This window comes from Callospermophilus lateralis, chromosome 10 (assembly GCF_048772815.1).
Source record: "Callospermophilus lateralis isolate mCalLat2 chromosome 10, mCalLat2.hap1, whole genome shotgun sequence".
Classification (NCBI taxonomy): Eukaryota; Metazoa; Chordata; class Mammalia; order Rodentia; family Sciuridae; genus Callospermophilus; species Callospermophilus lateralis.
Window position 1 is genome coordinate 76,564,094 of NC_135314.1, and position 27,298 is coordinate 76,591,391.

General features: G+C 38.0%; 1 protein-coding gene across 2 annotated transcripts in view; it reads right to left on the bottom strand.

Annotated features, from left to right (window-relative positions):
- LOC143408506 (transmembrane protein 45A) overlaps positions 1–11,317 on the bottom strand; it is a 69,339-nt gene extending 58,022 nt beyond the window's left edge. Inside the window, exon 1 of one of the 2 annotated variants that reach the window (XM_076868315.2) lies at positions 11,034–11,317. The gene's annotated coding sequence lies outside the window, so the exon portion shown is untranslated. Of the gene's footprint in view, positions 1–8,577; positions 8,666–11,033 lie in introns of those variants that run through there. The other variant, XM_076868316.2, reaches the window with a different exon arrangement.
- Positions 11,318–27,298: the final 15,981 nt, after the last annotated feature.

Here is a 27,298-nt window from a genome sequence, read left to right on the forward strand (position 1 = left end):
ATAATAGATATAAAAGGGGAACTGGTGTCTCAGAAGCCAAAGTAAATATCAACACAGACCATGGTTTGGCCTTCTTGGACTTGTTATGTACAAGATGTTAAAACTGAAGGCACAAACTTTTTGACTTGTTAATGGTACAAAAATGTGCATGGAAGAACACCACCAGGACAGTCAGTGTATTTCCAATTTAAACACAAACACTTGACTATTTTGAGGTGCCAGACATTGTGGAATTTACCTTGTTGGGTACTGAATCTTTTTTATTTCTATAAATATTATAGAGCTCTGTTCTGAAATGAGGTTAATGACTTGGAAACAGTTTGATCCTCTGGTGAGCTTCTTTTTTTATGATTTGTTAGGCACATTTGGAGCAGTGCTCAGTCTAGTGCTGTTTCCCATTACTGAGGCAAGAACTTTCTGACTGTTCTACCCAACATCCCATGAATTATGGCTTTTCCAGTCTGGCTAGAAGGAAAAAGCAATATTCCCAGTCCTGTGAACACTGGGCTTTGTACTCTTCTCCCAATATCTCTATCCATTTTATGTTGCTATAACTGAATATTTGAGACTAGGTAATTTATAAAGAAAAGAAATATATTTCTCACAGTTTAGAGGCTGAGAAGTCCAAGGGCATAGCTCCAGCATCTGCTCAAGAAGCCAAGGGCCTTCTTGCTGCATCATTAACATAGCAGAGGGCATCACATGGAAAGACAGTGCTGGCAGGCTAGCTCAGATCTCTCTTACTCTAATGCTTTTATTTAGGCCCTACCCTCAGGACCTCATCTAATCCTAGTTAATTCCCAAATGTTTCACCTCCAAATGTCATTAACATATAAAATTGGGATTAAGTTTCTAACACATGAACTTTGGGGAGACAAACTCAAATCACTATAGCACACACACACACCACCCCACCACACCCTGATGCCAGTCTCTCAGCTTCCACTAGTTTCCTCATATGCATGTGCTGATCAGTACAATGCTGAATCCTCAAGGGACCGCTCTACAGGCCCCTTTAGGCACAGTATGTCAGAGAAGCAATAAGTTACACTATAGAGTTGATCAAATCTTTTCTGAGACTTGGTTTTAGGCATCTTGCTCCTTCTGAAACTAGTGAGAAAGTTCTCACTGTTGGAAAGACAATGATGGAAGCACCTGTCCATGCTTGGCCTAGTAGAAGAAAGGACATATTGTGTTTTCTGTGTGAACCTAATTTTATCAAAAGCCTAATTCCACTTTATTAGCACCAAGGAAGGCTAGTGGGAAAAGGAAATTGGTGGGAATATGGACAGGTCCAGCTGGCTGAGGGCCTTTGGGGCCATGGTAAATGTCTGGTTTTATTTTAACTTCCAGGGGAAGCCATTGGACAGGCTGAGTCCAGGAATGGTGTGATTTTTATTTGTATTCTTAAAAGAATACCTGTCACTGCTTTGTGGTCTTTGGTTTAGAGGAGGCAAGAGTGAAAGAAGGAAGATGCACAAGACAGTACCATTTATACCACAGTGTGTGGGCCAGGGCTATTCTGCAAACTGTTTACTACCATCTATGATGAGTGCCGAAATTGAGAGGAAATGTTCAGAAAATTTTGAACATTTTTAAAGTAATTTGGCTTCGAGAAAAAATCTAAGCAGGATTTTTTTTTTAAGGCTAAAATAGACTGGAAGGGAAAACCCAAATTGTTCCTTCACCCTTTACTACAGATAGTTTGAGATACAACTGCAGTCATTCCGGAGAAGAGGGTAATGGATGCTAAATGAGAGTGAATCAGGCACATAAATGACTGGGATCACAAAGGGCAGTAAGAAGAAACTAGAACTTCAGGTTAAGGAGGCTGGTACACCATGATACCTCTGCCTCTGTTTGTCTATCCTAGACTTGAGTACTTACCAACACTCCAAAGTAGCAACTATCAACACTGTTTCATTCCTAAGGATAAGACTACAGATGTCATAAATGTTGAGGTCAGACACTGTAGTGATGCTACCCTGTGTTTAAATTCTGATTTCAGCCCTGCATGACCTCGGATGAGTTGCTTAACCTCCTGGTCTTTGGTATATCTCATCCACAAAATGGGAAGACTAGTAGCCATTACCCTATAATGAATATGTAAGGGCAAAATGAGAACTCAGAGAAGATGCCAACACCTAATAAAGTCACTCAGCCATTTTTTTGTTCACACATCTTTCTGTGAAGAAAGGGCTTCGCAGCAAACATGCTCACATGGTGGCTGACCTCTGGGGACTACACTGCAGTTGACAAAGCCCCATTGCATACATCACCTCATTAATCCTCCCAAAGGGATACTCAGAAGTAAGGAGAGACAGGCCCGACATCCTGAGAAGGAAAATGAGGCTTAATGTTTCCAGGGAGTTTCCTAAACTCGCCCCAGGTGGATGAGGTCTTGATGCATTCCTCTGATCCCCTATTGGAGACAGCACTTCCCAAAAGCCATGGAGGCAGGAAGGAGAAAACAAAGTCATCCTGCTCTTTAGTGGTTCGTCCTCATGCCAAGTAGACACAGAGTAGCAGGACAATAACACTGGGATGGACACACAGGGGTCCCTTCTCCCTGAGAGCTGCTTCCAAGTAAGATACCTCCATAACCTCTAACCCCAACTCTCCTCATTCTTCCTCCATATCATTTACCCTCATCACCCTGTCTGAACTCTGCCTTTGTTGCCAAGGGTTAGCTATAATATGATTTTGGCATTTTCTAAGTTTTTTTTTTTTTTACCACTTTTAATGTTTAAGTTTTCATTATTGATTAAAACACACTGGATCTTCAAACATGCCTTAAATGTACTTTGCACTACCAAGTAGCTCTCTATTTTGGCTTTTGTTATCTGCCTTTAACAGTTTTTCATAATTGTTAGTCTAAACATACACCTGACATATAAGAAACGGGGGAGGCGGAAAGCAAGTAATTGGCGAAAGACTCCTTGAACTGAAAAAAAAGGCTTAGGTCTTCATATTAAAAGAACACATCAGGAAAAAACAAGATATTTAAAAACAAAACACTAGATCCATACTTAGACATATCAAAATGATATCTGGAACTTTATTTTTATTTTATGTACAGTGTAAGGGTAGTAACTTAAAATGTAGGTCTATTAGGATATGAGAAACATCTTCTATATTACATAAGAGTAGTTAATATAGGTTAAGGATCCCTTATCTGAAATGCTTGGGATTAGAAATATTTCAGTTTTCTGAGTTTTTTCAGGTTTGGGAATATTTTCATAGACTTTGCAGGTTGAGCATCCCTAATCTGAAAGCCCAAAATCCCAAATGCCCTGAAGTCTGAAACATTTTGAGTATTGTATAAACACTCAAAAAGTTTCAGATTTTGGATTTTCAAATTATGGATGCTCAACCTATAATATCAATATTTTAATATTTTAATATATTGTTTTAATTTTAAAAGAATCTTGTGGAACTAATATATCCTGTTTTAAAGAGATGTTCATCTGAAGTTGAAAAAATATCCTTATACGCCACTTTAGCTCCTGCTTTTTCCTACTAAATTTAATATAAATTAAGCATAATACTTTTTACTGAAATGTAATTGGTGGTAGACTATGGTCCAGAGATAGACACAATCTCTGTACACAAGGTCAATTTGGCAACTCATTGTTGACTCAAATCAGAAAATGGACTCACGATAGTTTTAAGTCATTAAAAGGCAATTCAAAACAGTGAAGTTAATAGGAGCACCATATAAATTAGGGCTTAAGCAAGTGAGTATTCATGGGGATGAGGCTGCAGGATGAAAAAATCATCTCTGTGAACATTCCAAGAAGAAGAGGTTCCCATCCAATTTATTTGTTTCTTAATTAGAACCTTGGGTAGAGCTTTCCTTCAACAAGGACTACTTGAGGTCAGTTCTAAGCGCTGGGAATGAAGGCCACCAGCATACTCACAAGGGTAATCACCCTTGGCTGGGAAATTCCTCCCACTAGGCCAGTGACTCTCAGCCCAGGCCTCCCATTATCAGGGAGCTTTCCACAGATGTCTTGGCTTTACGTCCCACCTTCTGTGAGAGAATCTCTAGCGGCAGGGCAAGTGTGGGTGTGTTTTAAAAAGTGTGGGTGAGACCCTGCCTCTAAATAAAATGCAAAATATGGCTGGGGATGTGGCTCAGTGGTTGAGTGCCCCTGAGTTCAATCCCCAGTACCACCACCCCCCAAAAAAAGAGCTAAAATCAGAGACATTTTCATATTCCTTCTAATTCAATAAATAAGTAGCACAATTTACCTCCTGAGCATCAGCTTTCTTGGGCGATCACATATGACTTTTCTAAATATCCATTTTCTCTTTATTAAAAGGAATTAAATAAAATCATGTGTATCTGTTTTAGAACCTTATGAAATTTCAGGTACAAAGGGGAATGTGAAGACATGCTCCTCACTTCCTCACTGTGGAAAGAGCCACCTGGTTCTTGATGTTATTTTCATTTTTTTCTCTTGAGAGAGAAATAAAAGAAGGCATAAAGGACAGCAACCTCCGCTCATTTAAGCAAGAAAGAAGAGAAGTGTTTGCCTCCAGGCCTTTTTCACTTCAGGATTGTTGATGGCACCAGAGGGACATAGTTTGCTCAGAAGTGGTGGTGGGTAGATGAAAGAAAGGACCTCTGTCTTCCAATGTTTTACTGAGACAGTGTCAGACTCCTTTATAGGAGCATTGAGAGTCAGAGGGGACTGGGAAGAGCCAATGGCTCACAGAGAAGAGCAGTGCTAGGGTTTGTGACTTGGTGGTAGAGCACCTGTCTAGCATGTCCAAGGCCCTGGGTTGGATCCCAGAGCAACAACAACAACAAAAATTAAAGAAAGGCAAAGTCAGAACAGTGTATGTAATGTGGTATCGTTTTCATTTTTAAATTATATTAACATTTAGATGTTTCCCTGAGAGTGAACTTTTGGACAGAGTCTGGAAGGACAGACAACACAAAGGCTATGTGTTGATCAGCTTTCTTTTACTGTCACAAATACCTGAGATAAATTAACTCAAGAAGAGGAAGATTTACTTTGGCTCACAGATTTAAAAGTTTCAGTCCATGATGGCTTGACCCTGTTTTATGGGGCCTGTTGTGGCACAATACAACATGGCAGGAGCATGTGGAGGAAGAGACACATTCATATCATGGTTGAGTGAGAGAAACAGAAGAGTGGCCAAGGTCTTAATATCCCCTTCAAGGGCACGCCCCCAATGACCTAAGATCTTAAGTCCACCTGTTAAAGTCCCTACCACCTCCCAATAGTACCAAGCTGAGAACAAAGCCTTTAACACATGGGACTTTTGGAAAATTCCAAATCCAAAATATAGCAGGCTACCTCCAGGAAAAGCAGAAAAACAGGAAGGAGGCAGATGTATAAAAGAGAAAATGTTACTTTGACTCTGTACACTGTTTTCATTTTTTCAAAAAAAAAAAAAAAATATATATATATATATATATATATTTCAACTCTAGATGTCACCAAAAGGCAAGGATTTTTTAAAAAAGAAAAGAGAGCTACCGGGAACCAATGCCCTTTCACTATAGGAATAATTTTTCTTCCTTGGAAATAGCTACAGAGAGTAGAAATTACAAGTAATTTTATGGGGGAAGAAAATCAATATTTTAGACATAATCAGAAATCATTAATCAAGAACAAATCAATGTTTTATACTATCATTATATCTATGGTACTGATTTCTATATAGAGATAAACATTACAATAATTCATAAAAATTATTAATGAATTGCTGAAATATCTACATGCAAAAACTAACTTAAAATCTATCAAAGACTGAAGCCAATTAGCTAAAACTATAAAATCCCTAAAAGAAAACACATGAGCCGGGGTTGTGGCTCAGCGGTAGAGCACTCACCTAGTACCGTGCAAGGCGCTGAGTTCAATCCTCAGCACAAAATAAAAATAAATAAATAAAATAAAGGTATTGTGTCTAACTACAACTAAAAAAAATTTTTTTAAGAAAGAAAACACATGTGAAAAGTTTCATGACATTGGGTTTGGCGATAATACGACATATATGGGACCAAACTCACAGGCAACAAAGGAAAAAAATAGATAATTGGACCACATCAAAATGTAAAACTTTCATACATCAAAAGATTCTATGAAAAGAGTAAAAAGACAATCCAAATAATGAGAAAAAATTATTTGTCATCATATACCTGACAAGGTAATAGCAAGATATATAAAGAACTTCTACAATGCAACAACAGAAGAGCAACCTGATTCTAAATGGGCAAATATTTGAACACATAGGCATTGCCCAAATAATACATATGAATAGCCAATAAGCACTGTATAAGATAGTCAACATAACTTATCATTAGACAAATGTAAACAAAACCCATGGGATTCTACTTTAGACTCATTAGGACAGCTATTATAAAAAAAAAAGTAAAAATAAATCAGAAAATAACAAGGGTTGACAAGGGTGTGTATAAAATGGATTCCTGTGTATTGATGGTGGAATATAAAATAAATGGTGTAGCCACTGTGGAAAACAGTGAAGAAGTTTGTTAAAAAAATTAAAAGTAGAATTTTCATATGATCTGACAATTTCACTCTGAGTATGTATCAAAAATAATTGAAAACTGGGCTTGAATAAATATTGAAAACCAGTGTTCATAGCAGCACTATTCATAGTAGCCCAAAGATGGATTATTAGTCACGGATCATCAAGGATCAGGGTTCTTCAGAGCAACAGAACCAATGGGATAATACACACACACACACACACACACACACACACACACACACACATATGTATATTATTCTATTGCATATATATAACATATATATACACAATATACACACATACATACATATATAGAGAGTATTAGAGAGAGACTGATTTTAGGAATTCACTTGTGAAATTCTGGGGTAGGCCAGTAACCCAGAGGTCCAGGACAGAGTTGATGTTGTATTCCTAAGTCCAAAGGCAGTCTGGAGGAAGAAGTAGCTCTTCTTCAATGGAGTCATTCTTTTTCTTTTGATACCTTCAATTGATTGAATAAGTCTCACTCACATTATGGAGAGCATATTCCATACATATGGAGTCCACTGATTTAAATCTTAATATCATCTAAAAATATACCTTCACAGAAGCACTTAGCAAAATGTTTGGCCAAGTATGTGCATGCTGTGCCCTAGTCAAGTTGACACAGAAAATTAACCATCACAGGTGCAAACCACCGAAATCCATTCAGCAATGGATAAATAGAAAAACAAAAGGTGATAAGTATATGCAAAGGAATATTAATCAGCCCTAAAAGAAAAAAAAATTGAAAAAAAAGTGTGTCACATTGGATTGGATAGAGAGAAAGGATGGGAGAGGAGGGAAGGAGTAGGGAGGATAGGAAGGGCAGCAGAATAGAATAGACAATATGATTGATGTATGTACATTCCATGTATGTATTATATGTCAAAATACATTCTGCTGTCATGTATGACTAAAAAAATTAAAATAAATCATATGGTTATAAAAAAAAGAAAGAAAAAATCTGGCACATGCTACTTAATGAATAAACCCCGAAGACATTATGCTAAATGTATTAAGTCAGACACAAAAGGATAAATCTATTGTATGATTCCACAAATATGAGGTACTAGAGTCGTCAAATGGATGGACAGAAAAGTAGAATGGAGGTTACCAGAAGCTGACAGAGTAGGAGGTATAGGGGATTACTGTTAATGGGTGTGGTCTTTTCAGTTTGAGAAGAAAAAAAAAGTTCAGGAGATGGATGGTGGCGATGGTTGCACAAGAATGTGCAAAATGCCATTCACCTGTCCTCTTAAAAATGGATAAAATAGTAAATTTCATGTTATCTATGTATATTTTAGCATAATAAAAAATGAATTGCTTACATGTATAGACTTTACTATGAGCCAGACACAATGTCAAATGCTTTACATGGACTTTCTTACTTAATGTCTTTTGGTATTTACATTTTACAGATAATGAAGCCTTCTAGAGAAAGGACTTGCTCAAGGTCACTCTGGTAAGACTATGTGCTTGATTAGACCCCATGCTATGAAGAAAAGGGTAACTACATTAAGAAAATGAGATAACCAGCAAGTCAAAATATTTTTAAAATAATAAATTTGAATCAATATATAAGTAATTTAAGGAGTGAATTCCCAAAATGATGTCAAATCTAGATTATGACTAATAACTCCCACTTAAAATAGCCCTACATTGACCTTCATCATGAGAAATTCTTATCCCCAAACCACAGCATCTCCAGAAATAAGATGAGAAACGAGGGTGCCCAAGATAGAAGCACAATATCATATCTGCCCCATTTTCTACAAGTCTTAGGATACTTCATAGTTTCTCTGTTTTTTTTTTTTAAATAAATTACTGTGGCCACACTTCCTTTTTCAAATGAGGATAACCATTTAACTGATACTTATTTTATTAAGTGTCTACCATAATTCCAGGTACTTTTGTGAGTTCTCTTCCAACAAGATGAAAAGACAATGCACACGTTTGCAGTGAGATCCATCTAATAAAAAAATTAAATGTCTCTTAAGTGAAATGTCTGTTGTCTCATGTGGAACATACCTCAAAGATGAGACTCCTTTCGATATTCTAGCTTCTTCAGGTAGTTGTCAGCTAGATCCCTCCAAATGTGTCCCTGCCTCCAGTGATCTTCCTTCCATGAACTTCTTGACAATCACCACCAAAAACAAGAGCAGTCATAGCTGCTCATACACCTAAGGCAGTATAGTCTAATGGTTAAGGCTTGGACTCTGATGCTACACTGAATCTATACTTGCCATTGTTCACTGTATAATCTTGGGCAAGTATCTTAATCTTCCTGTGATTATGTCTCCTTAAATAGGCTCTAACCCTCACAGGGTTGTTGTGAGGATGCCATGAGCTCAGAACAATGTCTACCATGTATTAAGGGGTCAGAAAATATTAGTCATAGACTGATCAAATAGCCACTCACAAGCAACAGACTATTCCAGGGGTGAAGGGAGAAGAAGAGATGGTCATCCAAGAGAAAAGGGACCTTAGTGAACATTTCATGGATGGTGGCACAAAGGGCCATATGGCTTAATGTCTTGCCTGAGGTCAGGCAGGTGGTCAGTAGCAGCACCAGGACATATCTTCCTGACACCGCCCATGCCTTCAAGGAAGAAAAGACAAGAGCACTCCAAACCTACCATTTAGGTGTACATTATAAGTCTTATCTATTTTAGTAACTATAAATTATAAAGTTATAGGTATGAATGTGAATACTTATAATGATTCCATCAGCAAGATGGGCAAGAGCAAGAATTTAGGGAGTGGCCTGTTAAAAAGCAGCCTGAGTAATGGCCCAGAGCACCATACCCCCTTAAGCAGGGCTTAAGGCAGCCACCAGAGAATAAGTCCAAAACATGGGGCCCTGACTCACTTCCCAGCCCTGCTGCCCATTCTGCAGGTCCTAAAGAGAGGTCACAGAAGCCACGCAGTAGATAAGGAGGGAATGCTGAGCAAACAGTAGAGACTGGACCTCAGAGAGAAGTTGTTCAGAAATACCTAAAACTGCCAATCCTTCCATGAAGCCATCCTTCCATAAGATAGTTTTTTATTCCCCACACTCCCAGATCCTTCTAGAACTAAAATGCTTAATCAATTCTACCCCACTCCTCAATCAAGACCTCCCTCTACAGCCTCACCCAGTACCTGGCTTGCAAGTGGTGGGCACTAGGTAAATACTAATTTCTAATGCAGAGGTCAGAAATGGCAGCTGGGGAAACTGGGAAGGAAGGCAAAGAAGAACGAGCACACTAGCAAATCCTTGCCAAGTGCCAGTCTAATCTACGTGTCACCATAAGTTAACTCACTCAATGCTCAAGACAACACCCTGCCATAGGTGTTATTATTAGCATATTACAGAAAGAAACTGAGGCATAGATGGGCTGAATAATTTGTCCAAGATCACATTATGGAATTGTGAATTAACCAGACCAGTTTCCTCTGCAACAATGTATCTTCTTCTAACCCCAGTGTCTGAACACCACTTCAACTGTTAAACCCTCTGGTAAATGTTACTTTTCTGGATAAAAACACTCTGTAACTTAAAAAAAAAAAAAATTTACACCAAATTCTCATCTACTTCTATCTGAGCTGGAAATCAAAGTTAGTTCTGGCTGGAACACCCATGAGAGTAAACAGCATGTGACAAAAGTCTCAAATTCAAAACATTTCCACAAACAGAGAAAATTTCAGAGGTTTCAGATGGAATGGGCCTTGGGTGGCTCACCTAGCTCAAGATTTTCCATCACACAATATCTAAATCCTAAAATTAAGCCAGAACTATCTGTAAGTATGCACCTATAATAATCATTCTGAATATTTTAAGATAGAATTAGAGGTTGATCATACAATTATAAGGTTATAGACACCACACAAAGTCACTTGTCACATATTTGGGTTTTGTTTGTTTTTAACAATCATAAAGGAATCTGGGTGTTGCAACATGGGTAGATGATCATAGAAAAGACACTTTTGAATTACAACTACATTTAAATTTCAATGAAGGATTCAGCAATTGCCTATATGATTCAGGTTCTAAACAATATTACATACATTAATGGAAACAAAAGCTACATTAATTCCAAATGAGCCAGATAATTTTCTTAATCTTCCATCAAAACAGGGAGTGTAGGATAGATTTTAAAATTTCGTCTTTACCAATTTTCACAGAAATAAAATAGAAAAATTAATATATCAGTACATTCAAAAACTTCGGAAAGGCTTACAACAAAATGCCTAATATTTGCTCCCAGGAAATTTTATAATAGCATACCCCCAAAAATCACAAAGAGCAAAGCAAAAAAAAAACTTTAATGTTTGCAAAAATAAAAAAGAAGAAGAAGAGAAGTAAGGTGAACGACTGTGCAGTTTGTGCCAGCAAGCGATATTTTTCTCTCCTTAATGAAGAGAGGGCTGGTGAAAACAGCATAAAGACAGGACAGAGATCACAGAAGGAGAAATATGATAACCAGCACATATTCAAAACTTACCCAGCTTGGTCTGTTTACTCAACACTTATTTTTTCCACTTTGCCAGTTTAAAATCAGATAGCGGCTGGGCTTTTGATGTTGCTGTTTCTGTTCTTTTGATCCCAGAGCCCCATGAAAATTAAACTATGTGTTGGATGGGATCTGGCCTGGTCTCGCATTAGGGGAGAGAAAAAGTTTTAAGCTCAGGGCCCTGGCTGCTTCTTAAGGGAAATGAATAAATAATTAGTGGCTAGTAGGAGAGGACGTGGGGGACGTGCCTAGCTGACGTCCGGCCCGCACTGGGGCCGCACAGCCTCTCAGCACAGCTGTACAGATGTGCTTCATCTGGTTCCCCGAAGGGGCACCAGCCTGGGCTGCCGCGGCTGGCAAAGCCTCCGCTCATTGGTGGCCGCGGCTCCTCACTTGCCGCCGATTGGCGGAGAGGCCCGCCACTCCCGCTGGCCTGGGGCCGCCCCAGCCCGCCGCCCCAGCTCGCTGCATCCTTCAGAGGAACCTGGAAATGCCTCGCGGTCGCTGATGTGGCACTCGGCGGCAGCAGCGGCGGCAGCATTGGCGACTCGGGAGGGGCCGGGACAAGGTCGCTAGACACCCAGAGCTTGCCCCTGTCCTAACCCCTCTCATACTCATCCTTTCAGGCAGTTAGGCTGGTTTGTTTAAACTCTGGGTTTGGAAGATGAAAAAGGCCCTCCCGGCGCTGGCCAAGGCCCTGGTTACTGGACGCAGATCCGGACTGCCCAAAAGCCTACGAGGCGCTGAGGCCACGCCTCGGTGCTTCACTCTCCCTACTTTCTCTAAACAGCGAATGGGAGGGTTTGAGAAGTTACTCTTTGAGGGTAGTATTCTTTTGATGAGGATCAAGGAATCCTTCATTGAAATGCTTATTAAATAGAAATTTGGTTGTTTCTTTAGTGAAGCCCAGGGGTGGGTGCAGGAGTGTTTTAAGAGATTTGGTTGGGTTTCTTTTCTTTTCTCTTCTCTCTCTCTTTCTCTCTCTCTCTCTTTCTTTTGTTGAGTTATAGTAGATGGGGGGAAATGAAAAATCTTGCTTTGTTCAGTGACAGTTGAGAAAGGACTACACCAGAGAATGAATGCTTCAATTTTAGGGAAATGGTTGAAGGAATACTGGGGGTAAGGAGAGAGAAGATAATGGCAAATCCCTTTCCTTAATAGTTTGTGGAAGTTAACAGAAAGTGACCTCATTGATGTAGTAAGGCAAGAGCCACCTCCCTGGGCTACACACTTTCGTAGGTGATGGGCCGTGTATTATTAAATAGCTTTTACTTGCATGCCCTATTTAATTCTTACATCCCTCTTATTAAGTAAATATTATCTTCTCATTTTCGGATGAAGAAATCAAAACCCAGAGCCTATACCAGCATGCCTCAGATGTCTCCAAGATGTTTACATTGCTTTGCTCTGGGAACATAATAAACTCATCTGCCACTTGTCACCAGGGTGGGGTTCAGAATTTGTTGACAACATCTCCACCTTCTGATGTCAAAAACATTCACTACAAAGATAATGTCTTGTTGGGTATATTAATCATCTATTGCTATATAAGACATCACCACAAACAGTACTTTCACACACACACACACACACACACACACACACACACACACATTATTGCACAGTTTCTAAAGGTCAGAAGTCCAGGCATGGCTTAACTGGATCCTCTGTTTAGGGTCTCACAAAGCTGTAATCAAAGTGTCAGCTGAAAGGAAATCTCATCTGCAGGATTTTCTGGGGAAGAATCTGCTTCTAAGTTCAATCTGATTGTGGACAGGATTTATTTCTTTGCAGATATAGGGCTAAATACCTACCTTCTTTCTGGATGTCAGCTGCCCTGGTTCCCAGAGTCTGCTCTCAGGCTCTTCCTAAAAACCAGGAGGTAGAGATCATGGGAAGGCCACCTTAAGTCTGCCATGATTAAGTACTCAGACACTTCAGCTTCAATGAAACTGATTAAAATGTTATCATAACTCTACAAGCTACCACTCCCCCACCTCCTCAAAATCGGAGGGTGGGTGGGCTCAAGCTGTGGAAGTGGATTCCAAGCATTTAATTCCTGTGACAATCAGGCAAACCCACAAAGGACCAGCCTTTGATCAAAGTCCTTCCTTAGAAGTAATTTCTATCCTGTGCTCAGCTTTGTGAATCATTTATTATCTGACAATGGTGCACCTTTTTATCATAGAAGCTACTCAACAATAGCCTGATAGTCCAGTTATTGATCAAGCTTCCATACTTATTATCATCAATAGGCCATCTGATATTATTGAGTATTAGAATATCCCCCTCAAATATCTGCTAGATACAGATTCATTCAGCTTTCAGGAAGATGAGTAAATATAGTTACTCCATTTCTCCTGTTATGCACAACTAAAAATCTTGGAGATACACACACACACACACACACACACACACACACACACACACCAATGTAAGAAGACTCTGAGAAGTTGTGGAAGAAGGTAGACCAGTTGGAAAACTTTGAATCCAAGAAACAGCATAATGACAAGTTCTTGGGTTTATTTATATTTCATCATCCCAAACTTGAATGTAAAGATGCCAACATTGTAGTTTTGTTTTGAAATGGACCCCAAAGTCGCATTGATGTTGATGGTTTAGTCCCCAGCCCTTTGAACTAATGAGATGTGGTGGAACCTTTAAGAGGTGGTGCCTAGTGGAAGGAAGTTAGGTAATTAGGAGTATGGGCTTAAAAGAGATATTGGGAGAATCACAGCCTCTGAGGCAGAAGTCCCCTGTATTTCTCCTTTATTAGCAAAGCAAAATCTTTTTATCCTTTTTTCTCAAAATTGTGTCCTTGTTATTGGATTGGCATCAGGGACAAGGACCAAGTTTTTAATATCAAATATGTAACCAAGATGAGATCTGAGAGCAGTCCCAGCTCTGGTTTTCTTGGGCAAGTCTGACATGCCAGACCATCCCACTTCAATGCTGAGGATGCAAATGGCTGGCAAACTTGTGAGAGCCAACTGCTGGAGAATTAGGAGATGGGTGAGTTTGCCTTGTGTCAAACTGGAAGAGCTATTCCTGTGAGTAAAGGGAGGAGCTAAGGAACTTTCCTAGCAGACGTTGAAGCTCTTTTTGCTCTGGGGAGTTCCCACCTTCTCTCCTGAAAAGGTACCAGCTGCTTCATCCTGGTTCACTTTGAGAAGAAGGAAACTGACTGCTGTAAAGTTGCAACACCCTTGCCGTCTGGTAAGTTCTCTGTTGTGCACACCAAAACCCTTTATTCCACATATCTAGTTCTTCTTTGTGGGAACATCTGGTCCTTTTTTGTGGGGACATCTGTGCTGCTACACAGAGATATGGTTAAGCAGGATTTGACAACCTAGGGATTTTTACTCCCTTATAGTCTGTTCTAGGTTCCTATTTGTTGGCCTTCAGTTCAGGAATTTCCTCTGTTGTCTGTCTCTGTAATTGGCCCTATAAGACATGGGCAATGCTGTTTTAGGCTCTTAGGAAAGATCTTGGCTTAAAGGGCTTCCTATAGACAGGGTTATAACCCTGTCTAAGGAAAGATGATGTTTTACTATAATGATCTGGCCTTTGTATGACCTTCTGAATTATTATACAATCTTGCAGTTGGAGTTGGTCTGTTCAGAGGTAAAGTGGAAGAAATTCTGTATGTGCAGGTCTGCCTGTTGAAAGGTTTCCATCTGTCAGCCACAGTTTTGTGGATCTTCTCTGGTTATCTATCTCTTGCTTGTATTTCTTACTGAGCATTTAAGATGTGGGGCATGCTGCATTGATCCTGTAGGTAGTCCCTTGGGAAAGATCTTGGCAGAATAGGCCACCTATAGGTATAAGCCTAAGAAAAAGATGTTTTACTGTAACACAATCTGGTCTTTGCAGTTAGAGTTGGTCTGTCAGAAGTAAAGTATATGGAAGAGATTCTGTATGTATAGGCATTTATGCAAATGCATGATAAGAGTCTGAACATCAGAAACTAAGTTGAGGATTCAAAAAGGCACTGTCTTTGGTATGCAAGGATAGCAGAATAGAAGAAAGGGTTTTTAAAAAGTTTAAATACTTTCAACCCAGTGTTGGCAGTCCCAACACTGTTTCTCATCCTGGCCTCAAGCAGCTACAGATCATCTCACTGTGAGTCAGGAATACTAGCCCTGGCCTGGGGAAAGAAAATCCCAGGAAAATTGTCTGGGCTATAGAAAAATGGACAAAGAGGACCTGGCCTCTCTTCTTTCCTCCAGCCCCTTTTACTCATGGAGGTGGAGGCTTCTGGCCACAAAAGTGTGGAAGTAGATTCCAGAACTGTTAGTTCATCACCTGGTGACAAGAATGGTCTCACCTTTTAAGATCTGACAGAATATCCTATTTGACTAGGAGATATCCATTACTGGGACACATAAATTCTTTCTATGACAGTATTCCATCAAACCAAATACATGGAGATACTGACAGGATAAACAACTGCACCCCAAAATGGAGAAACCAGAAACTAAAGCCAATCTGTGTTTGTTGGCAAACTCTGCAAAAGGATCTTCAAGAATACCTAAAACAAAGGATGGATAGCCCCCCACCCCATTGAATATCAATGCCTAGTGTAAGGAAATACCCCAAAGGAGACTCTGGATAAAATTGACATTGGGGAACTCACTTAAAGTTGATAGTATTATGATAATGATAAAGAAGATAGATTATAGGCTAGGGATGTGGCTCAAGCAGTAGTGTGCTCACCTGGCATGCGTGCAGCCCGGGTTCGATCCTCAGCACCACATACAAACAAAGATGTTTTGTCTGCCAAAAACTAAAAAAAATAAATAAATATTAAAAATATTCTCTCTCTCTCTCTCTCTCTCTCTCTCTCTCTCTCTCTCTCTCTCTTTAAAGAAGAAGAAGAAGGAGGAGGAGGAGGAGGAGGAGATAGATTAGGCTCAAAAATATCTTGCGCTCCAAATCCTTGAATGGAACCTGGGAGAAAAAAGATTAAAGCACAGTTTTTGTATATGCCTGATTGCCTGGGATAAAATTTTTTGTGTAAATTAAATGCACAGATAACATTCAAGGATTGTTTCAGAATACTAATCTAAAAAAGAGTTTAGCCAGGTGCAGTGGTACATGTCTATAATCCCAGTGGCTCTGGAGGCTAAGGCAGCAGGATCACAAGTTCAAAGCCAGCCTCACCAACAGTGAGGCACTTAGTAACTCAGTGAGACCCTGTCTCTAAATAAAATGCAAAATAGGACTGGGGATGTGGCTCCCTGGTTGAGTGCCCCTGAGTTCAATCCCTGGTCCCCCTCCCCCCCCCACACACACACACCAAAAAAAAAAAAAAAAAAAAAGAGAGTCTGAAGCCAGAAAAGAGAAATAGAAAGTTATGTTTTAGTACAGAAAATTAGCATGTAAAAGAAATGTTTCTGTATGAGAAAGTATTTTGTATAATAAAGTAATATTCCTGTGCTAAAATCCAAAATGAAAGAAAGGACAAAACTAAGGATTTAAACAAGTTGCAGAATGTCTAAGTAAGTTGCAGAAGATTTGTGGAAGGTAAGTCTCAAAAAGTTTGTGCATATGATTAAATTGGTTATAATTAGCACAAAGATATTCAAATGTTAATGTACCGATTATGAAGCAAAGTCTAAAACATTGATCTGCTCTTATCTATCAAGATAATTTTCTTTTTTCTGTTAGGTTTTATTACTGAGGGCAACGAAGTCTTAAAGGAATTAAGGTTTGTAACTGTTTTAAAGTCTATTAAATAATTACTTCATAACTGGTTAAATAAATAACTGTTATTTTAAGTTATTACAATATAATTGACACCCTAAATACATGTGACTAAAGAGATGTATACATCTGAGAACTATGTTTGTCTGAATCTTATCTGTTATGTAAAAGTTTGTAAAATGAGAGTTTATGTAGGCTTACCAGCAAAGTAACCAGTAAGTGTTCTCTTTTATACATTGTATCTGACATAGAAGGGTGACCTGTTATTTGTTTACTCTAATCAAATCTATTTTTGGTCATTAACACTGTTTCCTAAATGTATAAAAGATTCAAGGCTACCCTTTGACTTTTGTTAGTACTGCTAATCCATGTAGACCTGTGATTATTGTTACCATACACTATAGATTCTATATTTTACTTTAAAGTTAAATTTCATTAACATCAGGACATACGTATAATTGTGACATAGATGTCTTAGATGTATTGGTATACTAATGTTCTTTAAACATAGAGACTTTTTAAAATGTAAAGCTTAAGAGAGCATTTTACCAAGTTGGTGTTCTCCAAACAAAAATTGTAGCAATAGTCTTCTTCAAATTTATTTAGAAATAACAAATTTGACTTGGTGTTTATTTATGTCATTTAATATTCTGTAACTGAATAAAGGTAACCTGCTGTCAATAAGTTATATATAAAATTTTGTGGGGCCGGGGTTGTGGCTCAGTGGTAGAGCGCTTGCCTAGCATGCATGAGGCACCGGGTTCGATCCCCCGCACCACATACAAATAAACAAATAAAATAAAGGTATTGTGTTCATCTACAACTAAAAAGATTTTTAAAAAATAAATAAATAAATAAATAAAAATAAATAAAATTTTTTGTTACTCTTTTTACTGTGATGAGAATTTAAATGAATTTTTAGAAGGTAATAAGGAGAGCCTAATTTGTTCAAAGGTTGACAGTGTGGAACATAAAAGCAGTTTGCCAATTTTTCCACAAAAAGGAACTTAAAAACTCTCTTAGTCTTTATATTTGATTCAAGTTTTAGATGTAATATTGTATTATGTTAACTGATATTCAGATACACTCAGGAAACAATGGATGACATTTTGTGAAATTATACATTTTTAAAAAAGAGGCAAAGATCAGATTCAGATATAAAACACTTTTAAAATTTGTCATGAGGCCAGCCTCATCTTAAGGCTCTGCCTCTCATCCTTTTCCATGTTAGGATGGCTCCAAAATAGACTAGAACTAAGCTTATATAAAGTAGCATTCAAAAGACAGATTTTTTGTTGTTGTTGTAAAGATTACTATGATCTCAAAATGGGACAAATACAAAACTTTAAGAAAAGGTTTGGGTAAATTGTGAAAAGTACTTATGTTTGTAAGAGTCTTTTTTAAGTAAAATTTATATGTAATTGAGCTGATAAATACACAGGTCTTTGTAGAGGTTAAATAGATACAAAAGATACTTTAGTGTTCATTTTTTATTCCTTGTAAAACTTTTATAACTATTGCCTGTTAGTGTTTTGCAGAAGTACTATTTCTAACAAAACCTGAACTGATTTAAGAAAATAAATCATCACCTACGGGACAGACAGGCTATATGCAGACTTCCAGTACTATTATTGACCCCAATTAAATGGAATGGGTAACTGTAAAATTATAGACATTGATGTTATAACGCATTTCTCCCACTTTAAGACTGATGAAACTGATGCTGAATGTTTAAAATCAAAACTTAAAAATCAAAGTCAAGGAATTAAAAAAAGAAAAAGCAGCCAATATTTTTGACTCAGGTAGGACCCAGGAAACAATGGGACCTCTCTAAGAACCCTACAACTCTGGTGAGTCTCATGACCTCCTGATCAGGGGGATCCAGAGGACCTTAGAGGACAGGAAACCAACCACTGCACATTTTGCAAAGAAGAGGGTCATTGGAGACAGAAATGTCTCTTTATGAGTTGTTTAATATCTTCAGTATTTTATCATAGTGACAAAAAGCTGACTACCACAACCAGTAAGTAAGTCAGAAATGCCAAGGACACACACACACACAGCTCTAACATAACCTGCTCTTTCTATAGCCAGGGACCACGTAAAGGGCAGCCTAGTAAGACCAAATAAATAAATAAATAAATATTTTTTTTTTAGACAATAACCACTCCAACCAAATTCCATAGTCAAAACCATGGCTTCACTCACTCCCACACCCAAAAAAGCCAATTGGAATTGTATCTTTAACTCTTACCAGTCTATAACAAGGTAAAGATGCAAAGTCCTGGGTCTGAGGCTGTGGCTCAGCAATGGAATACTCGCCTTGCACGGCTAAGGCTCTGGGTTCGATCCTCCGCACCACATAAAAACATTAATCAATTAATTAACGATATTGTATCCAACTACAACTAAAAAATAAATATTAAGAAGAGATGCAAAGTCCTTAACAAAACAATAACAAAGAGAATTCAGCAATATATAAAATTATCCATGATAACTAAATGGCATTGTTTCCAGATATGCAAGGATTATTCCTATTCAGAACATAATCAATGCAATCCATGATAGCAACAGCCTAAAGAGAAATATCGCTGGAATGCTTCAATTAATGTAAAACAAGCAGCTGACAAAATAAATCACCATAAAAAATGCTCAGAAAAATGAGAATAGAGAACTTCCAAACTTTGATAAACAGCACCTACAAAAGATCTACAGCTAATATTATATTTAACTTAAAAGTAAGAATGCTTTCCATACATGTTTCACAATTTTCTTTATGTAACATCATAGAATGACAACATTATGAGACGGAGAACAGATTGTAAGTGTCTGCCAGGGGCTAGGAGGAGTTGGGTGGGAAGGAATTATGTGGGTCCACAAAAGGGAAACATCAGGAAATTTTGTGGTGATAGAAATGTTCTATGGTTTGGCTATATCCATGGGATGTTGTTGGGGTACTATACTATAATGTTAACATTAGGGAAAAATGGGTAATTGATTCATGAGATGTCTTTGTTTTATTTCTACAACTACATATGCATCTAACATGACCTCAAAATAATTAATTAAAAAATTGTTCTGACTCTGTCTCCTTCACCATCTCCCAGTCCACACAACTTAATAAACTTTCATTACTGAGAAGAGCCCTCCCTAGGGAGAGATTATCTCTCTGCTGCTACCTGGATAGTTTTCTGGATGAAGGAGGTGAAGTATTATCCAGAAGTATTTTCAAAATCCGTGATTCTGTCCTGAGCATTCTTAGACATGAGATCTCACTCATTTCCTTAATGACATCACTGGCCAGCTAGGGTGGCACACCATCTGGGTGGCAGCTTAACCTTATAGACTGACATGGTCCTAGATCACAAGGATAATTAATGAACACTTGGCTGAGTACTCTGCTCACTGAGTTCACCCACAGTAACCTGTGCCAGCTCAAGTGAAGGACACAAGGGATTTCTGTGGGCTTTATTAAGATGTGCTGTTCCTCTTGCACCTAACCTTCTGGACAAAAAGAATTAGTGTGAAGCGGGGATGACTGGAAAGAGGTGAAGTTATGGACACAGTGTTTTTCTAGGCATGGAAGGACAGCAGCAACCTGGCACCTGAAGAGGGAAAATCTTAGACACTGAGACATAACAGAAAAGGGAGGAACGTTAATGATACGTTGTTCTTCATAGTCACCTGGAAACTTCCTCTAAAAGGAAAATGCCTCCATGCCACTTTCCCAAATTGTTTCAATCATCTTAACTGTAACTGACTATAGACATCCCCCTTAACCTTACCAAGAAGTCTACTGGAAACAGAAAGGATGGCCCTGCTCCTGTCCTTCCAACAGAAAACTCCTGCTGTCACCTTTAGATGTCTTCTTCACTTTCTCAGTCACCACTTCACAAATACTATTTAGCTAGCAGCATGGACAAACAGAATGTGTTGGACTGTGCTGCAACACACAACTAAATCACTCAGGATCACACCAGGTGATTTTGGATTGTCACGAAACAATTACACACAGACACAGGAAGTACCTTCTTCTGAGGGCCCAGTGACGGCTCTCAACCTTAGAGGTCCATTGGAAAGAGAGCACTTGCACCTGGATTCTTTATTTTTATAGACTGGGACACAGAGGAAGGTTCAATGGAATGTTCTTTTCAAATAAGGCGAAGGGTCAGGTTTCAGAGGGTTGAGTCTAGCTTCGTGATGTCTTGTGGTCAGTAGATTGATTGGTATCTTAGAAAGCCACACCCATCCCAGTTGCTGTGTGGGAATGCAGGCAGAGCAAGAGGAAAGTGCACACGTGTGTTGCACAGCCCAAAGAGCCCACAACATCAGACCAGTCCTCCCACGTGCCCAAATGCTCATAGTTCACACACAGCCCATGGCTGGCCCGCAACAGGACTGGACACAACACAGGCAGTCTTTCCAAAACCAAGGATAAACTTCAATTATTCAAACTTAACTAGGAATCAGCAAACTAGCCAGAAGGCAACATTGAAAATACTGTCATTTGCTTCCATATTCCCCACTGATGTAGGTTCTTCTGAGGGCCCCAACACTTATCAACAACCCTGGTCTTTCTTGGGGAGCCTGGTGCATCCCCAAGGCCGCACCTGTTGAATAGAAACAGGGCATTAACGTCCTTCTCTCCCAGAAACATGGTGAGTTGTCTCCTAGGAGTGGTCACGAGAGACCTGCAACTGTTTAAATAAATACAATCACAGATCATGTGTGAGATCTGTTTTAAAAAGGAGACTATCCTTGGTTACTTGGAGAAGCTTCCCAGAGGCATTAGTGTTTCAGTACTTAGGCACACCCTGCTGGCAATTTTCCCTGCTGGCAGTTTTCCCTGCACTCACTCTATAAGAAAAGATGTTACAAGATTTACCCCTACTTTAAATGAAGTCATTAATGACACACCTAGGTTTTCAAAGGCATTCAGCTCAGATTCAGCTCACTGGCCAGAATTGTTATGGATGACAAACTTTCTCTTTTCAGACCAAAGTAGAGTCTATGCAATCACTAATACCAAATCTAGGTTAACGTCATGTGCCAAGTGGAAAGGTGAAGACAGAAACCTAAAAAGAACATCACTTGACCTTTTGAGATAAATCCTGATGGTTTGTGGCATTTGTGCAACTACTGTGAGCCAGGAACCTGGACAAGGAGGGAGATGGTTTTGAGGTCAGAAGTGCAAGATTCCTGTCGCTTGGAGTCCTGTTAGTGGTAGCCTTAATTCAGTGCTATGTGAGACTAATTAAACAGATGTGGTTCCAGCCCCTTTGGTCAGGTTAATCAGATTGGCTGATGGAATGGCATATTAGTGGGAAATTTTGCCCCAAGCAAGGATGGTATGGAGGCAAGGCATGGATTTGGTTAGGAAACAATTCTCCTCAGGTGTCACCGTTATGCATGTATTGTAAGTAGAGACACCAACAGCCTTCACTCCATACTATCTTCTCAGGCATTTTTGTATAGCAAATAACTTTGCAAAATAGAGATAATATCTCCTTCCAGAGGAGAGGATCTTTCTATTAATAATAAAAATTAGTCCTCCTTCCTGGGAAGAGATTGAAGCATTTTCTTGCAACCATTATAAGATATTGGGGTTTTCTAAGCTCAGGAACACACAACATGTTCAGGCATCACCTGGCCCTATTGTGTCAACCTGTAGGATTTGGGCAAATTCTGATACTCTAGCTGCTGCTATTACTGTGGATAATAAATTGTGCTTCACCTATTCCTTAAGAGACTCGTGTTCTTTGTTATTATCCATGACAATGTGGCAGACTAACATTAATTTATATATATATATATATATATATATATATATATATATATATATATATATATTATGATATATATATACAGACTAATATATATATATTATGCTATATATATATATTATGATATATATTATATATATTATGATATATATATATACAGACTAATATATATATGAATGAATGATAAAATCTCAGGAGCTTCACCTTGATCTGTTGGCCATCCCCATACATCTTGTCCAGTCAGGGTACTGTGATGCCTGGTCTGACCTTGTTTTCCACTATTTTCTTCCCTGCCTTTCATGACCTAGATTTTTTTCAAGGGCCCAGGCCAGCTACTCTGTAGAATGTCTCTCAATTGAGGTTTTCCTGATGTTTCCTCATGATTTATGCTTTTTGGGCAGCAGTACCAGGTAAGGGATGTTGTCCTTTGCTCAGTGCATCAGATCAGAACATGCACGACATTAACTGTTCCATTACTGGGAACGTCATCGTTTATCCCTCAGTAAGATGATGTCTGCCAGGTTTTCTATGGTGAAGTAAATGATACAGACTTCTTAAATTATATATATATTTCTACTCAAGTAATTAATAAAAACTTTGTAAAAAAAGATTTTGAATCTATGTCTACATTTGTTAATAGGCATTCTACTGAAAGATTAGCTTTACCTTCTCCCACAATTATTTGCTTACTTATTATTTAATCTGTATGGATTCCTCCTACTTTATTATGGGTACCACTGTAAAATTGTATATGTTGATTCTCAAATTGTCCTAGACTTGGTGAGAGTCCTTTCAACATGCCTCATGTGTCCTCTCAATATGTACCTATCATTCTTTGTACGCTGTCTTACTTGCTGGCACAAGAAGGTATTCCAGGCTCAACTGGCATTTCCCTTTCCCAGCCCTGGAGTCAGAAATTTCTACAAATATCCCTGGTTCCTTTGGTGGAAAATAGTATTAAGAAACTGAAATATGGGAGCACCATGAGCTCAGTAATATTGAGATTTCATTGCTTCCATCCCTCTCCATGGATAGAGTGCACATATGTGTATGTATAACATATTTCAACAATGTAAATGTATTGATCTTGATAGTTATATAATGTCTATGCACAAAAGTATCATAATTTTTTTCACCATACAACTAAGTATCAAGGTATAATCAGGCATCTTGTCAGCAACTTACTCTTAAACTACTAAAAAAATAGCAATATATTAATTATATGTAGGTTAAAAGAAAATTTTAAAGATATATGCACATAATTAGTCTCAGAGATATATATGTAAGTGCATTTGTATTCATTATTAATTTGTATATGTGTTTATTTGTATATATTTAAAATGTCTTGTTTCACTTGGAATGAAACCATCATTTGACCCAGTTATACCACACTTCAGTATGTACCCAAAAGACTTAAAATCAGCGTACTACAGTGATGCAGCCATATCAATGTTTAAACTCAATTCACAATAGCTAAGCTATGGAACCAACCTATGCCCTTCAACAGATGAATGGATAAAGAAAATGTGGCAAATATACAAAATGGAAGATTACTCAGCCATAAAGAAGAATGGCTTTATGACTTCTGCTGGAAAATGAATGGAACTGGAGACTATCAAAGAAGCCAATCCTAAAAGACCAAAGGTCTGATACATGGTTGCTAACACACAATAGGGAGGGGCTCAGAGAATAGATGTTCATTGGACTAAACAAAAGATAATGAAGGGAAGTGAGGAGGGATGGAATTAGGAAGGCAATAGAATGAATCAGACATAACTTTCCTATGTTCATATATGGATACACAACCAGTGTAACTCCACATCACATTCAACCACAAGAATGGGAAATTATACTTCTTCTGTGATGATATGTCAAAATACACTCTACTGTCATGCATATCTAAAAAGAACAAGTAAATTTTTTTTAAAACATCCTATTTCAATCCAACACTAAGGGGCAAATTCAAAAATCCTTTCACACACACTCACTACTGGCCACTTTCCATTATATAGCTCCTTTCTCTAACAGTAAGAAATCTGGCTCAAATTAACTTGGAGAGATTTTTGTATTGGTATTTTATATATATACATATATATGCATATCTTATACATATATTTGTATATATTTTTATATTAGATATATTATACATACAATACATTATATGTGTATATATACATATATACTATATATATACAAACACAATATACCATATATACACATACACAAACATACATGCATAATCCATTAAGTTCACAGATTTCCATAAAATATATATATCTCATATACTTTATATAGTTTGATATGTGTTTATCAGTATTTCCAAATTTAACCGATCTTCCAGCTGCATTAATCCCTAAGACATGCAGACCAGTACACACACATTCTCTGTATCTATCTCACACATTCACACACACACACACACACACACACACTCTCTCTCTCTCTCTCTCTCTCTCTCACACACTTTAATGGACACAAACCATCTAACCATCTAACACGAAGAAGTGTCAAAAAGGGAGAGTAAGAAGATAGAAGGAGAAAGGAGAGAAGAGGAAAAATTGGTTACATAATGGAATTTTTACTAAAATATAAACCCACTATGATGGTCAGTTTTTGGTCACTGTGACCACAACACCTGACAAGTACAACATACAGGTGGAAAAGTTCACTTTGGCTTACATTTTCAGCAGTTCAGTTCATGGTCTCCTGACTTGGCTGCTCTGGGCTCAAGGCACAGCATCACAATGGAAGAAGGGCTTCTCCACTCATGGTGGCCCAAGAAGCACTGGCCAGAAAGGGGAAGGGGAAGCAGGAAGAGTGAATCCTTTCAGGGCACAACCCCAGTGACCTACCTCCTCCGGCCACACCTCTCCTGCCCAGTTACCACCCACTCAGTCTGTTCAAACTAGGATGGACTGATTGGGTCACAGTTCTCATAATCTAATCTCTGAACATTTCTGCATTAACAGGAGGTTTGGGGAGACACCTCATATCTAAACCATAATGCCGTGATAGACAGGAGGAAGGAAGGAAGTGAAGAAGAGAGCAAAGAAGAAAAGATAGTAGATTAGTACAGTTAATTTCTCAAGGGATTTAAGACTACCTCTGAAAACAAAGATAAAAAACACTTAGAAAAAGAAATAATGGAAAAATATTGAAAAATATTAACCACAGTTATGTATAAGTAGTTGTGTTTTGGGTGGTTTTTGGATGCCTTTCAAATTTTTCAATTACTATATTATATTTTTTGGAAAATATTATATTTTCAAATAAAATAATGGAATAGATAAATAGAACACAATAGAAGGTCAAGAAATATTCACATGCAAGTTCCATGATCTTTAAGAAAGGTACAAAAAAAATGCAACAAAGAAAGGATAGTTTTAAATAAATTGTTGGTACAATCAGGTATCCATGTGCAAGAGAAAAAAAAATTTAACCTCACCTCTATCCATAATGTGAAATATATACAAAAAACAAACTCAAAATTGATCATAAACCTAAATATAAAACCTAAAACTACAAAAGTCATAGAATACAAAGAGAAAATCTTTTGTGACCTTGGGTTAGGGAAAGATTTATTAAATATACCAAAAACACATCCACAAAATAACCAGAATAGAAAGAAGGATCAAATTGGACATTTAAAATATGTGCAGTATGGGCTGGGGTTGTGGCTCAGCAGTAGAGTGCTCACCTAGCATGTGCAAGGCCCTGGGTTTGATCCTCAGCACCCATAAAAATAAATAAATAAAATAAAGGTATTGTGTCCAACTACAACTAAAAAACTTTTTTTTAATTAAAAAAATATATGTTCAGTATATTATATGCCATTTATACCTTAATAAGCTGTTTACAATAGGGGTTTTAAATTAAATAATTCTGTAAAAACGTTGTTATATGAAAATCTTTGATCTTATGGTTATTACTCCTTAGATCAATTTCTTTAAGAAAATTTACACCCTAATGAAAATAATATTTTAATGCTCATGAGACAAATGTTACTCTCAAAAATTATTGAGAAGATATGTACTTTTAATATTTTACCTTACTCTCCCAAGTTTCAAGATTTAATTTTTTAAAAACATTTGCCAATATAATTATTTAAAATTCTCTCTTGTTTTTATTTGCTTTATTTATTTATTTGCTATGGATGCCATACATTAAAGAGAAAACCCATAAAAGATTCAGATGAGGTTGAGGAACTCAGGCTTTGTGAGGAATGGTGGATGATATGGGGATATTAACCTGAGGAGATCCATGGGACCAGCAAGACAAAGGCATCAACAGACTCCTCCAGGAACTATAGTGACATCATTAGGAGAGGAGCTAGACATCTGCTCCAGGGCACCTGAGGCAAAGAAAATGAGTGCGTGAAACACTGGAGATGCACATTTCAACTCAGGCTGAGAAAGAACCTTATTTTATGAGCGACGAGGAGTGTAGCAGGATAACAACAATGTCAACCACTAGAACCTGACCTCAGACAATGGAGAAAAAGCTGGAACACACCAAGCAGACACACTGCAGAGGAGTTCCTGAAAGAGCATTCACACTGAGCAGTCTTAAATCAAATGATCTTTAAAAGTTCTCTGATTTTTTTTTTTTCTCTCATGCCCCTTCCTTCTCATGGATTTTTCTATTTGCTCCTGTACTTCTCTGGGAATCATGGCTTACCATATTACTGTGTTTCTGAGGCAAGGGATAAAAAGAAAAGCCACTTGTTTATGAGAACACAGTGAGCAGTAAACACACATTAACTAATCA